We start from the raw sequence: 12492 nt of genomic DNA on the forward strand, positions 1-12492 counted from the left end.
CAAATGGTATGGCACGGAGGCCAGTCCGCGCACAAAACAAGGGGGCACACATCCACAGCCGAGCAGCTGTCGAACTCCCGCACTGCTCTCACGCCTGTGCCAGCCGCTGGGGTTAGCATGTGCGCGCGCGTGTGTGTGTGTGTCTGTCTGTCTGTGTGTGTGTGTGTGTGTGTGTGCAGACTCGACTGCCAGGTGTGTACATGCACAACACAGCGCCAACTAGTTGTAATTAAATGTAATGATAGGTATTATGAATGAGAGCAGCTTTGCATACAGTATGTGCTCGTCTATGTGAGTGAGTGTGTGTGTGTGTGTGTGTGTGTGTGTGTGTGTGTGTGTGTGTCTGGGTCTGCTCAGGTGGTCCGAGCTTTTCATTCAATCAGTCTAGATTGAAGATGTGACAGTAAAAGCTGCCACAATACAATATCTGCAAACAGGTGACTTTTTTTTCTGTACAAGCGCAGGGGTATGGAGTACAAGTACTCCCCCTGAGGTACGTTACGCAAAATAAATAGATACACACGAATAAGGTGACTGGGATGGCATAAGTGACTTGCAGTAGAATGAGGTGACTGAAATGTTAATATTGCACATTGAATTTCCTGTTTTAGGGCAGGTCTGAGTTTAATGTTCCCATAGCTGTCGGGAAAAAAACTGTTACTGTTACAGTAAACAGTAAACAAAGAACTGTGAAAACAGACAGAAGAACCACCTCTATCTCTTAAAGTTTGCTCATGAACTATTTTGAATTCTTGCACCAGTGTAGATATGTGCCTTGGATACTGTAGACGTGGTTTAAAACTAGCCGTTCACATACAGTGGAGAACAACTCATTAAACGATTAGAATGTTAAAAGGAGTCATTGCCATTATTTAACCGAAATATCAGACAATCACCGTTAGTAAACTTTAAATGTGATCTACAACAACAACACGCTTATAAATCAAAAGAACAGTACTGAACATACATAATAGTATTCAACTATCGAGTTATTTATGAGTGGAGTGATTCAAATGCATTAGATTTAAAAAATCAGTAGTATCTAGGTAACCAGGATGTGACTGCAAACATTCAGGACATTCTTACTGCCTGACTGTCAAAGCACCAGGTCTGTCACTCTTAATTCTGAGAAGCTAGCTTCCGCATTACTACTCATAAAGTCATTTCGGCTTAACAATATATAGATATGATGAGCTGGGCTCATTATGTTCCAGAGGAGATGAGAGAGGAGTAGAGGGGAGGAGTGAAAGGTTTCTGAACATGTCCCCTCGGCCTGGAAATGATCACAGAAGTAACAATATTCTTTCCCTGCTATTCAGTGCATTATCCTAGTGACATGAAATGCTTGTACAATGCCATTAGTCTCTGCAGACCTATTAGTCTATCATCAGGCAGGAAATTCAATTAAGGATGACCTAAAAAAAAAAATCCCTTCCTTTCAAGCTTTTCTCTGACAGAGGCTTTTGCATTTCAATGGCATGCATGGTGAAACAGTGAGCGCATCTTGTGCTCGGTGTGTGTGCGAGTGTGTGTGTGTGTGTGTGTGTGTGTGTGTGTGTGAAGCCAGGCATTCGCTTCTGCCTCTGTGCGAGACACTTCTCCTTTTGACGCAAAGGACCTCACAGCGGTAGAGTCACCACCACAATGCCCCCAATATCCATTTCACTGAGGCTCATTAGCACAGTGTGCACGCCATTAACACATCCCTTTGTGTCCTTCATGTTTATGAAATGCACTTATTTCATTTATTTTTTTCCACTCAAGAGGGACACAAATTTACCCATGAAACACTGCCGCTCGAAAGACCTCGCTGCTTTAAGAGATCAGTGTGGATTCAGCCTAGATCCTTCTTATGATCTTAAACACACACATGCACACACATACACACACAACCCCATATATATTGTATTTAGTGTAGTATTTAAATAACTCGATGCTTGCTACTTACTGTTTTCCCAAAGGACAATTAGCCAAAGGGATAAAAAAAAAGCTGATGTCTGTACAAATCTGAGGACTAAACTATTAGTACAATATGACTGTCTACTCCAACCCCCTCTCGTTACTAACAGCTGGTATGGTTTCACTTACAACACTGACTGCAGTGATTATTATATTTGTCAAAACATTTATAAATCTTTGCCTCTTAAGGTCAAGGTGGAAAAAAAAGACCACAGTGTGTGTATGCAACACTTCAAATTATATTTAAAGACATTTAGTCAAAAGGTGACATTAATAAATGTTTTACACCTTTTCTGTGGTGCTCATGCTAAGCACGGGCCGTGACGTTGTCACCTGCTGCTTGGCCTCTGTCCATCTGTTAGCTCGTGGGCTGAATTAGCACACCGTAGGGCTCAAATGGAATGTGTCCAGAGTAGAGGGAGAATCCAGTACCAGTGCTCAGTTAGCCCCCAAATTAGGTGACATTACCGATGTACTGAAGCCTTGCAGAAAATGACACTACATAGCACTGGCCTTTAACCGGTGAGGTTTCTTGAGTCACAAATTGGGGCCTCAGGCCAAAAATACAGCTGATTCATTGTTTAAGCCATGGTACCCAGCCCTTCCCCCTTCACTGTACTCACTGATTCCAGCAGCCTTTACTGACAGTCAAGTCACCTCATACCAGGAATGACACGGAGATTATGCATCAGTCTCACATCAGTCATCCTCATGATTCTTTAAACAGTTCAAGGGAACTTCAACCTAACCTCCTGCTAATAGACTAGTAGTCAACGGATCTCATAGCCCTAAATGGAACAACACAAACGCACATTACAAATACAGTATTTTCTGCTCAGTAACCTAAAAACATCCTTTCTGGGAGAAGGAACAAGATCACAGATATTTTATAAAACCTTCTTAAAAGCGTTGTTCATTCCGTCCACCACCATCATTCCATGAGGACTAATTCCAGGTCTTTCTGGTATCCGTGTGTAATTCTGGGTTGCAGAGAGAACTCCATTCAGGCCTTTTTGCCAATAGCATATAACCACAAAAACAAAGAACATATAAGAAATCTCTGGAATGTTTCACTGAACAATTGAAGAAATCCTTCTATAAAAATATGCGTGGTACAACTAAAAGACATAGGAGAGTACTATAGAGTCCATATGTGTTTGTCCTGTTCTATTTCAAGGATACGGCTCATAGTGCGAAACATCAGAACATTAGAAACATCTAGCTGCACAGACTGAGGCACTTCAAAGACTCCCATTCAAGAAAGCCTGATATGGTTGTCAGAGCTGACCAACAAACAACCCCCCCCCTTCCTCGATGTATTGTGAAACTATCCTCCGGCGTTTCAACTTCCCCTAGGTATTGTGTTCCTGATATAATCCCCTATCACTTCAATGCCACCATTCTCCAAGAAACTAGCCATTTCTTTCTTTTCTCTTTTTTTTTTTTTTGCTGAGTCAGACCCCACCATTATCGGACATCTTCCCAGGGTGCCACTATCCCCACACGGTCCCAACAATACCTCCTCCAGGAAATGGAGGGGACAACATGTTCAAATAAGTGTGAACTCCCTGGCAGCATGTCCAATATTTGCCCATGACCTTTTGGAGACCTTCAGCAGGGGGGACACAGTGTGGTATCAAGACTACCATGAACTTCATCACAGCTTCCTCACAACCTTTGATGGAATACCGAGAAGGTGTTTTAAACTGTACGAGAAAAAGGCCCTTTTCAAGTCACACTAATAAAAGAGACAAACTGAATTGTCACAAAAGCACCTTTTTCTTCTTTTCAGCTGAATTACAGGCACTTTACCTTCCTAGGGTGACATGCAATGTAGCTAGGTAAAGGCCCCCAGGTATTTACACACAACTTTCACAAGATCCTGATCTTTTGTCACTTTCTTCCACACTCCAGACACATTGGATGGTGTGTTTCTCTCAGTGCTTGAGCAGCAAAAGAACCATTCAGAGTTTAACTGTGGGCTGTCATGAACTTGCCAAAACAAAAAGCTAACAGGGATACCAGGGATGTCTTTTTTTTTGTCATGGCTGTATTTTTTTTGTACATTTTTGAATACATACCGACCTTGATCGTAAAAAAAACATCTTTGAACATTAACTTCTCTGCACTTTCACAATGTCTCAGAAACCGTAAAAAAATGAAATATACTTAGCAGGTCTTCCCTGCACGGTTGAGCTACTTCATAACTACTAGCAAACGGAAAAGGACACTGCCACCTGCTCACGTGCTAGAGCCTTTCCACAGAAATACTGTGCATGATCTAAGTCTATCTCTGTATCTATGTCTTAGGCCATATACTGCACACATTTCTTTGACTCTGAAGGGACAGCAAGCTGAATACAAGCCCCTGCTATCATGAGAGTGTGGGAGAGGAAGTTGTTGAATTTTGGATTTCCTACTTTAACTGAAACTCTGTGGTTTGTTTTAGTGACAGCACTTGACTCATCTAATAACTGATGAGTTGCATATTGCCCGTCATGAGCCTTCCAGAGTGAGAAATGCTTCCCATAAGTAGGGTGGGGCGGGTCACACGCAAGCAGTGCAATATGGCAAACTGGATCAATAACAACAAGAAAAAAAGCCTACATTGATTCTAAATGAAAACATAACATCTACACGGGACCTCGCTCATATTTAGTAGACTGCGGGAGATTTTCTGCCTAGGCTACTCAGTGAAAATGACATCAAACGTCATGAACATTACAAGTTTTCTTTTTACCACATCAAACCAAACCAGCCTTCTTCACCCAGCGCAAAATATGACCGCATGTCCACAGAGCAAAGTCCCGCTCTGTGGACAAGGCGCATGAAATGGGCTGGAAAAAATCTCTTTCATTCATCCTCAAGGAAATAGGGCAGCACTGTTCAAGCCTTTGTGGACGTGAGGCACAATTGCTGAGTCATATCGTCCACAGAATCGCAGTGAAACAACTGAAGAGTTGAGGGTTTTTGTATTTCTCTCTCGTCGGGCAAAGCTACATAGCCAGACCAGTGAATAACACTGGCCGCTCAGCACAGTCCTTCGGCTGTCCTAGTCGGCATAAATAGTTGAGTTAGCAAAATTCCCAGCATGCAACAGTTCTCCAAAATGCTACACTGCTAAACCATCATTCTGGAGAGAAGCTCAGCAGTCCGGCAAGAATGGCTGGCATTGGGGTTTTGATTATTTTCTGGAGGCCATGACAGAGGACTCTGGGGATGTCCGTGGTGACATGCAAATCTTTTTCCCTCGGCATTCTCTTTTGGTAAGGATGTAGGCACACACACACACACACACACACACACACACACACACAGTCCACCTCCTGGCAAACAGCACGTGAAAGTGCACCAAAGCAGACCAAAGCCCCACACCCCATACACACACACACACATAAACACCACCACCCTTAACAACAACAACAAGGCTACAATCCCACACCGTCCTTTCCTTTTGTGACAGAGGGGAAAGGGGGGTGGTGTGTGTGTGTGTGTGTGTGTGTGTGTGTGTGTGCGTGTGGGGGGGTGGTTTACCTCAGGGCACAGGCAGAGTGCTGGCCCACCCGCCGCCCAGCCTCTGAGGACAGTCCATTGTTCCTGCGCTCGGCAAACAAAGGCTGGCCCCCGTGCCCCCGTCGCTCACCAGGCCTGCTGCTCCATTGTTGCTCTGACCCACCCGCTCCAAAATTTCATTACATATGAATTTTCATTTATTCCCTCCTGCGCTCTCTCTCTCTCTCTCTCTCTCTCTCTCTCTCACTCCCTCTCTTTCTCTCTCTCTCTCTCTCTGACATACTCGCACCCTCCCTCTCCCTCTTCCATTGGTTGAGTTGGCTGTTTCGGCCTTTGTTTAGGCATGCTTCCTGTGCCGATTATCAGAGGAGAGACTGGTAATCGTATATGGCAGAACAGACAAAAACTGATCAAGCAGAGGGGACCTGACACAAATACATCAGTCATGATTATATCACTGAGATCATTTTCTAGCTTTTCAGGGGGGGCTCTCGGCAGTGAGTGGACAAGGCTCTGGAGCACCTGAAAACAGGAGTTACCATGACGAGCCCTCTCAACTGAAATCAAACACAGAAACATTCTAAAACTACAGCCAACAGAAAAACCCACCGAACAGCATTCAACCCCCACAACCCCCCCCCCCCCCCCACACACCCCCCTTTCCAATCTTCCCTTTAATGAGTGCCTGTGCACTTTCACAAAAAGAAATGTCTGGAATGGCTGACATATTTGGAGGACAACCTGTTGCTCAACTTAGCAGAGACTGACAAAGCTAAATCTCCAATGACACCTGATCTGTAGACGTACGTGCGGGTGAAATATTTGAGGAATGAATTCATGGTGTTGCCAAGATATGTTAATGAATGCTTTCAATAATCAGATGCAATGTTTCACCCCTTTTCAATGCAAAGGAACAGCTAATTAAATCCTAGTAATGAATCACCGGGACACAAAAGCAAGCTCCTTTTGAAAGAGGAATATTTCAACCTTCTGCATGACAACCGCAGAACACCTTTGATGTTAAAACATCTTAATTAAGATTTGGTTAATTATAATACTTCAACACTTCATATGTTACTTCATATAATATAATTACTCAAACTAAATTAATGAATATAAAAATAAAATGATGCATGAATTTTAAATACACAAAAATGACAATAAATGACCAAACAGCTGTTAATACTAGAGAGCAACCTAACGGGATCTTGAGGAATTGGGGACAGGGAAGAGAGTCTGACACAGTGTACACTATTTGACCAATGGAACGGACCAATGCATGCTCTGATCGGCTGTACTGAGCCCAGCCAGTGTTTGGTTAGATATGAGAAAATGGAGGCAAGAGACTGTAAATGTGTGTGTGTTGGTGTGTGTCAGAGTTAGAGAAAGGGTGGGAAGGGTACAACAAAAAGGATAAATAAAGAGCAGCGGAAAAAGGGAGGATGAGAATGAGAGAGCAACGGGGGGGAAAAGTAAAGCAGGGAGATGGGGTGATAATTCCATGTAGGTTGTGGCTTGGCAGCAGCACTCTGGGTATAATAATACACACTGCAAAAGAAGTAGAACACAGACTCCTCAAAGTAAGAGGGGAGCCATTTTCCAACGACAGCACAGACTGCTGCCTGAAAACATTAGAGCACCACTGATAAGCTAAATTAACAGATAGCATAGAAGCATACATGAGCCATATGGTGCCTTGGCTGCTACCGCCTGTTGCTGGCATAACAATGGGCCGGCTAGACAGTGAGTGGCAGAGGCAGTCTCACTAACGCTTGTTCCTCTGAATTTTCCAGGCGGGAAGAGCAGGGCTGAACACACACACACACATATTTGCATTTTCCCTACAGGTGGATACGAGTACTAAACCAGATGTCAACACCAGAGAGGGGTCTGTCTGCCGTCTGTGGTTCAACAAGTCCACAAGCCCTCTGCCTCAACGGCAGACAGAACAATAAGAACCCCTTCCCCCAATTTCCCACAATCCTCCATTCCCAGAGGTAACCCAATCTTGTGAGCTTTGCATCTTTTCTTTCCCTCTGTTTTTTCCCTGAACATTAGGACATCTGATGGTCACTGAGCAAAACAAAATACATGGACACAGCACACAAACAGCAATCAACAAGTGAAAAGGTTGAAAAGCATTAATGCTATTCGAAACAGAAACTTCAGTTCAGAGATAGCTGTCAGTTCAGAGATAGCTGTACTTTAACTGGCGGTGAAAATTAATTATGAAATTGAAAAGGCAATCATGCTAAAATATAGTTGGAACTAATTTTTTTTTTTAAATTATGTTGAATAAGACAACTGAATAAAGTAGAAGACACCAAATCACAGTAATACAAATTTTAAAAAGTAGCCTAGTCTATGTATTTCTTTCATTGTGTCTGATAAAAGATAGCCTATAATCTATCAGTGTAACGTCTTAAATTAGGGGTCTCTAGAGATAAGGTTACTGTATACTACAGTCAAGCAGTGAGGTATGCAAAGTTGTATCAAAATTCAGTCTAGCAGATATTACCAGAAAACTCCACCTCGTATATTGATATTGAGGTTATGACTTGACAGCTAATGCTATGTTTTTGCACAAAAAAAAAGAAGAAAAAAAAAGAGTTATAATCACAAAAATAAATAATAAAACATGCAGGTCTACTACAAATCGTTGCTATCATAATAACGGTTATACCATATATATGAATGATTAACAATAGACTTCCTTCTACAGTGGACTTTCTACCGCCTAGATTTCTTCATTGACAGAAACCTACTTCCCAAAGTAGGCTAACCTGCGTCCATCATTCCGGACAAAACAATCAAGAGCCAAGTTAGGAGGGCGATCGCTAAATTTAATTTAGTTATAGAAATCATTTTTAGTTAACGCCATGAAAAAAATTCTCTCTAGAAGGAGGAAGTTCAGTGCATCCTTAGAATTTGAAACAAACGATCACTTACAGTGTGAAATTTAGACGGCTCTATCAAATCACTGCGTATGGCGAGGTAGGCTATTCTACGGGTGCAACAAGTCCTCCCAAACGCTTTTGTTAACCTCTGAAAGTGTTCAGCTCAGTTCGGCAGCTCCCAGTCGAGGGAAATACGAACGCGTAAAACTACGACACACAGGCGAATACATTTTTGTAAAATTTTACATTCATTAGGAGCACTATTCGTGTCTTCCATTTACACATAGCCTACTTTAGCTGAGGACTAATTTCGATAAGACATAGTAAAGTAACGCGACCCCATTGCAATGACAATCATAGGCTACAGTGAGTTCTCAACAAAGTGAAAGAGCTTCGACAAAACATGTCGAAATCAATTGTGGTTTTGACCATGTCAATGAATAAAATGCACTCCCCTCTTGACATATATTAACCACATTAATCTATGTTATGTTTCAATTTAATTTAAACAATTTCAGACTGCAAATAAATAACTTAATAACTCATAAAACAAACTTACCTCAGACACCTAGGTTTATTTAATTTGGAACACTTCGAGTTGTTTGATTTGTATCAGTGGTCTGTCTTTCTTTACAGCAATTGCATTTAGATTGTTTGTTTGTTTGTTTTCTTTTATCAGTCAAGAATGAGAACGTTATTTTGCTCCGTATCTACAGAGATGCGAAGTATGCGCGGAATGAGGGCAAGAATGAAATGAACGCGAAGATTGAGTTTGCAGCTGGGGCGGAGCGAAAGTGGCGTCATCCCAAAACTCCAGAGCCAGCCGAGGGAGGGGGAGGGACCACGGCCATATGAATTACCTCACTGGGGAAACAGTAGGCTCTCTGTAGTAGGCTATGTACTCGACTCCGCAAAACATCTTCATAGCCTATCTACAGACCCTTTATCTACTTTGCTGAACTTCCAGTCTGGATGATATTGCATAGTTGCGCACAGCTAATTCAAAAGACCAGGGGAAAAAAACGTACACCCTAGTAATGACCTGGTATTTCAATACAACTGCTATCTGTAGACTGGCTCTTTACTTGCCTAAATTATTCCAGCAATGTCAACATAACATCAACTTGACAGCAAGCAACTGTGCGGAATTCCATGTTAGCTTTTAGAACGTTACACAGCTAAATGTTTTAGTTGTCCGAGTCGTTGGCATAGTCAGTATCAATAGTCTATTTACATGAGCCGGCACACTATCGTGCTTCTCTGAAAGACCTGTAATTTAATCATCGTAGGTCCTTCCTATCTTGCCTCTGGAAACACTCCCTACTCAAAGAATTGAGCGATTTTGGGCTACGGTGTAGCATAGGCCTATATGAAGAGTCGCCATCTAGTGGTTTTAAATTGGTAATGTCGTTTGAGTGGTTCAGATGGGGTGGCAGAAGATGATAGCCTACATCAATGCTTTCACATAAAAATGCTCTCAGGTCTTTGGTGATTGGACCGCTGAGATTAGCAAATTCATTTTAGTGCAGCCTTGACTGATACCTTGTCGCTCTAACATTTGTTCCCGGAGACACAAACTCACTTATGTGTTTGTATGACATTGCGATCATTTATGAGAGTCAAGTGAGGAGAATGCGCAAAAAACCCAGGTCAACATCGTTGGTTTTATTGAATGAAACATTTTCATCTCGTTTAGATCACAAAAATGTAATTCCAGGGATGAGTACCGAACTTTGGTAGTGTTAAATTTCCATCATTCATGAAGCCCATTGAGTGAAACCGGTTTCTTCAACCTAACCTCTTAATTAGTTGGCAGAGGTGGTGGAAAAGAAATCAATGCCTCCATTAAGAGCAGCTGAATGATTGAGACAGAGAAATTGAGAAGAGAGAAGGAGGCAGAGAGGTCATAATTGTCCCTGAAAAAACCCCATTAGGACCTGTTTGTAGAGACCTGTGTGACTGTTGTTAAATACTCTTATTGTGCCCACATCCAAGTGACATACAATTGCTACAGCCCTCAATAAAAATGTAGTCTAGACATTTTTCTTTAATAAGCTGTTAAGAACACGACTGCATTCTCCCAACAGAAATGTCTTTGCATTTACCATTTGGCTCTGCAAATATCAGGATTAATAGATACTTAGAATAACATTGTGACAGCAATACAGAGGTAATCTCTCATTGTTAGAATATTGCCTTAATTTGCCCACAATGGATGTCCAATGGCAATGGCATAGCAACGTAATGTTTCCAGTAGCAGAGACAAGTTAGCGACCTAGTGAGTACTAAACCACACTTAATGTGTATCAAATATGATGCTATGTGTAACAGGTTAGAAAAGCAGGTTTAAATAATTGCACAAGATAATCTGTTACCTGTATTTCAGTTTCTTTTTAATCTTTTATTTTGATATCACAAGCACACTGGTATTGGGGGTCTCTGGAAGCCCCCCCTGTCTCCCCCTGTTTTGTTCCTCTCTCCCCCCTTCCTCTTTCCTGTTTGGTATATGCTTGGAATGAGGTAGGTGGTTGAGTTTTAGTGGGATGGATAATCTAATAAATATTGCCTTTAAAAATAGGCATCTATGTTATTATATATCTTCTTATAACTTATTATTATTATATGTATTATATATCTGGACTATTTATATGAAATATCCCTCTGACATATTGTTTATATGTTTTTTCCTTTTGTTACATGTGGGGGCTAGCATTTATAGTGAAGCTAGCAAGCTGGAGACTTATTATACTGTTTCTGTTGGTGTGCTTTAACAGGTGTGATACGGTTTTTATTTATCTTTCTTAATGTATATATTACATGTCGGTTCTTATTTTTTTGCCTGTTTTGGTATATGCTTGGAATGAGCATTTATAGTGAAGCTAGCAAGCTGGAGACTTATTATACTGTTTCTGTTGGTGTGCTTTAACAGAAATAAAGATACATCTCAGCAACTGTTGTCCACGGGTCACCAGTATTAAAAAAACACAACGCAGAAGTTACCACCGGTTACATATGGCATATGAAACATACCTCTCTTCCACTAAGAGCACACACTCAAGGCCCCCGCTGGGCATCCTCCATTACACCATACATGTGTTTTTAAAATGGCCCTGAGCTTGGGGGTTGTGTGCATCACTAGAGCGCGCGCACGCACACACACCACACACACACACACACACACACACACACACACACACACACCACACACACACACTCACACACACACACACACACACACACACACACACACACACACACACACACACACACACACACACACACACACACTCACTCACTCAAAAAGAGTGTTGGGGGCAGAGGCAATGAGAGGGGTAGACAGTGGACTATTAGCAGATAGTGATCTTTAACATGGCTGCTCTTTTGATAGCGCTGCGCTTCTACGCAGCAGCAGGCCCTGTTTGATGTCATGGCTGAGTTCCTCCTGCCCTTTGATGTTCACTCTGGTTTCTCAGTCCTCGGTCACTCAGGGAATCCTTCCATCTGAGGCAGAAGAAATGCAGATCATGTGAGCCCCCCCCCCCCCCCCTCCTCCCCCCAATATCACCACTGCTGTCGCCCCAAAAATCTTCAGCCAGAGAGTGTCTTGAAATCCATGTCTTCCATCTTTTAGCATTAGTGTTGACTTACACTCCTTTCCCTAGGTGTATGCTTTTTAATATATAAATATTCTACAAAGAGGTGTAAATGGACATCTTTTAGATGCTTTTGAACATTAAGGAGGAACAGAGAGGGAGAGAGAGAGAGAGAGAGAGATAGAAAATGGAGGATAAAGAAATTGAAGTTGGAGATGGGGGTAATTTGCACTCTAATGGCGACATCTCTCCAATTCAGGCCACCTTGTCCAGGGCAGTCACCGTCGTACTCAGGGGTCCTTTGCAGTAATTTTCCCTCAGAGGAGACACGGCACACAAATACTCCCGAGCTTTTAATAGCTAAGGTTTTGTGATAATGGCATGGCAGGAAAAATGCTTTGGACAAATGGCTTATTGAGGTTCTCTGGAGCTGCTTATTTCCACGTGTTCATTCATTCATTCATTCAGTTTCATCAAGCCACATGGGGGAAAATCTTTATCTTCTTTGTTGCATTATACCTCTCCCCCCT

This window comes from Clupea harengus, chromosome 3 (assembly GCF_900700415.2).
Source record: "Clupea harengus chromosome 3, Ch_v2.0.2, whole genome shotgun sequence".
Classification (NCBI taxonomy): Eukaryota; Metazoa; Chordata; class Actinopteri; order Clupeiformes; family Clupeidae; genus Clupea; species Clupea harengus.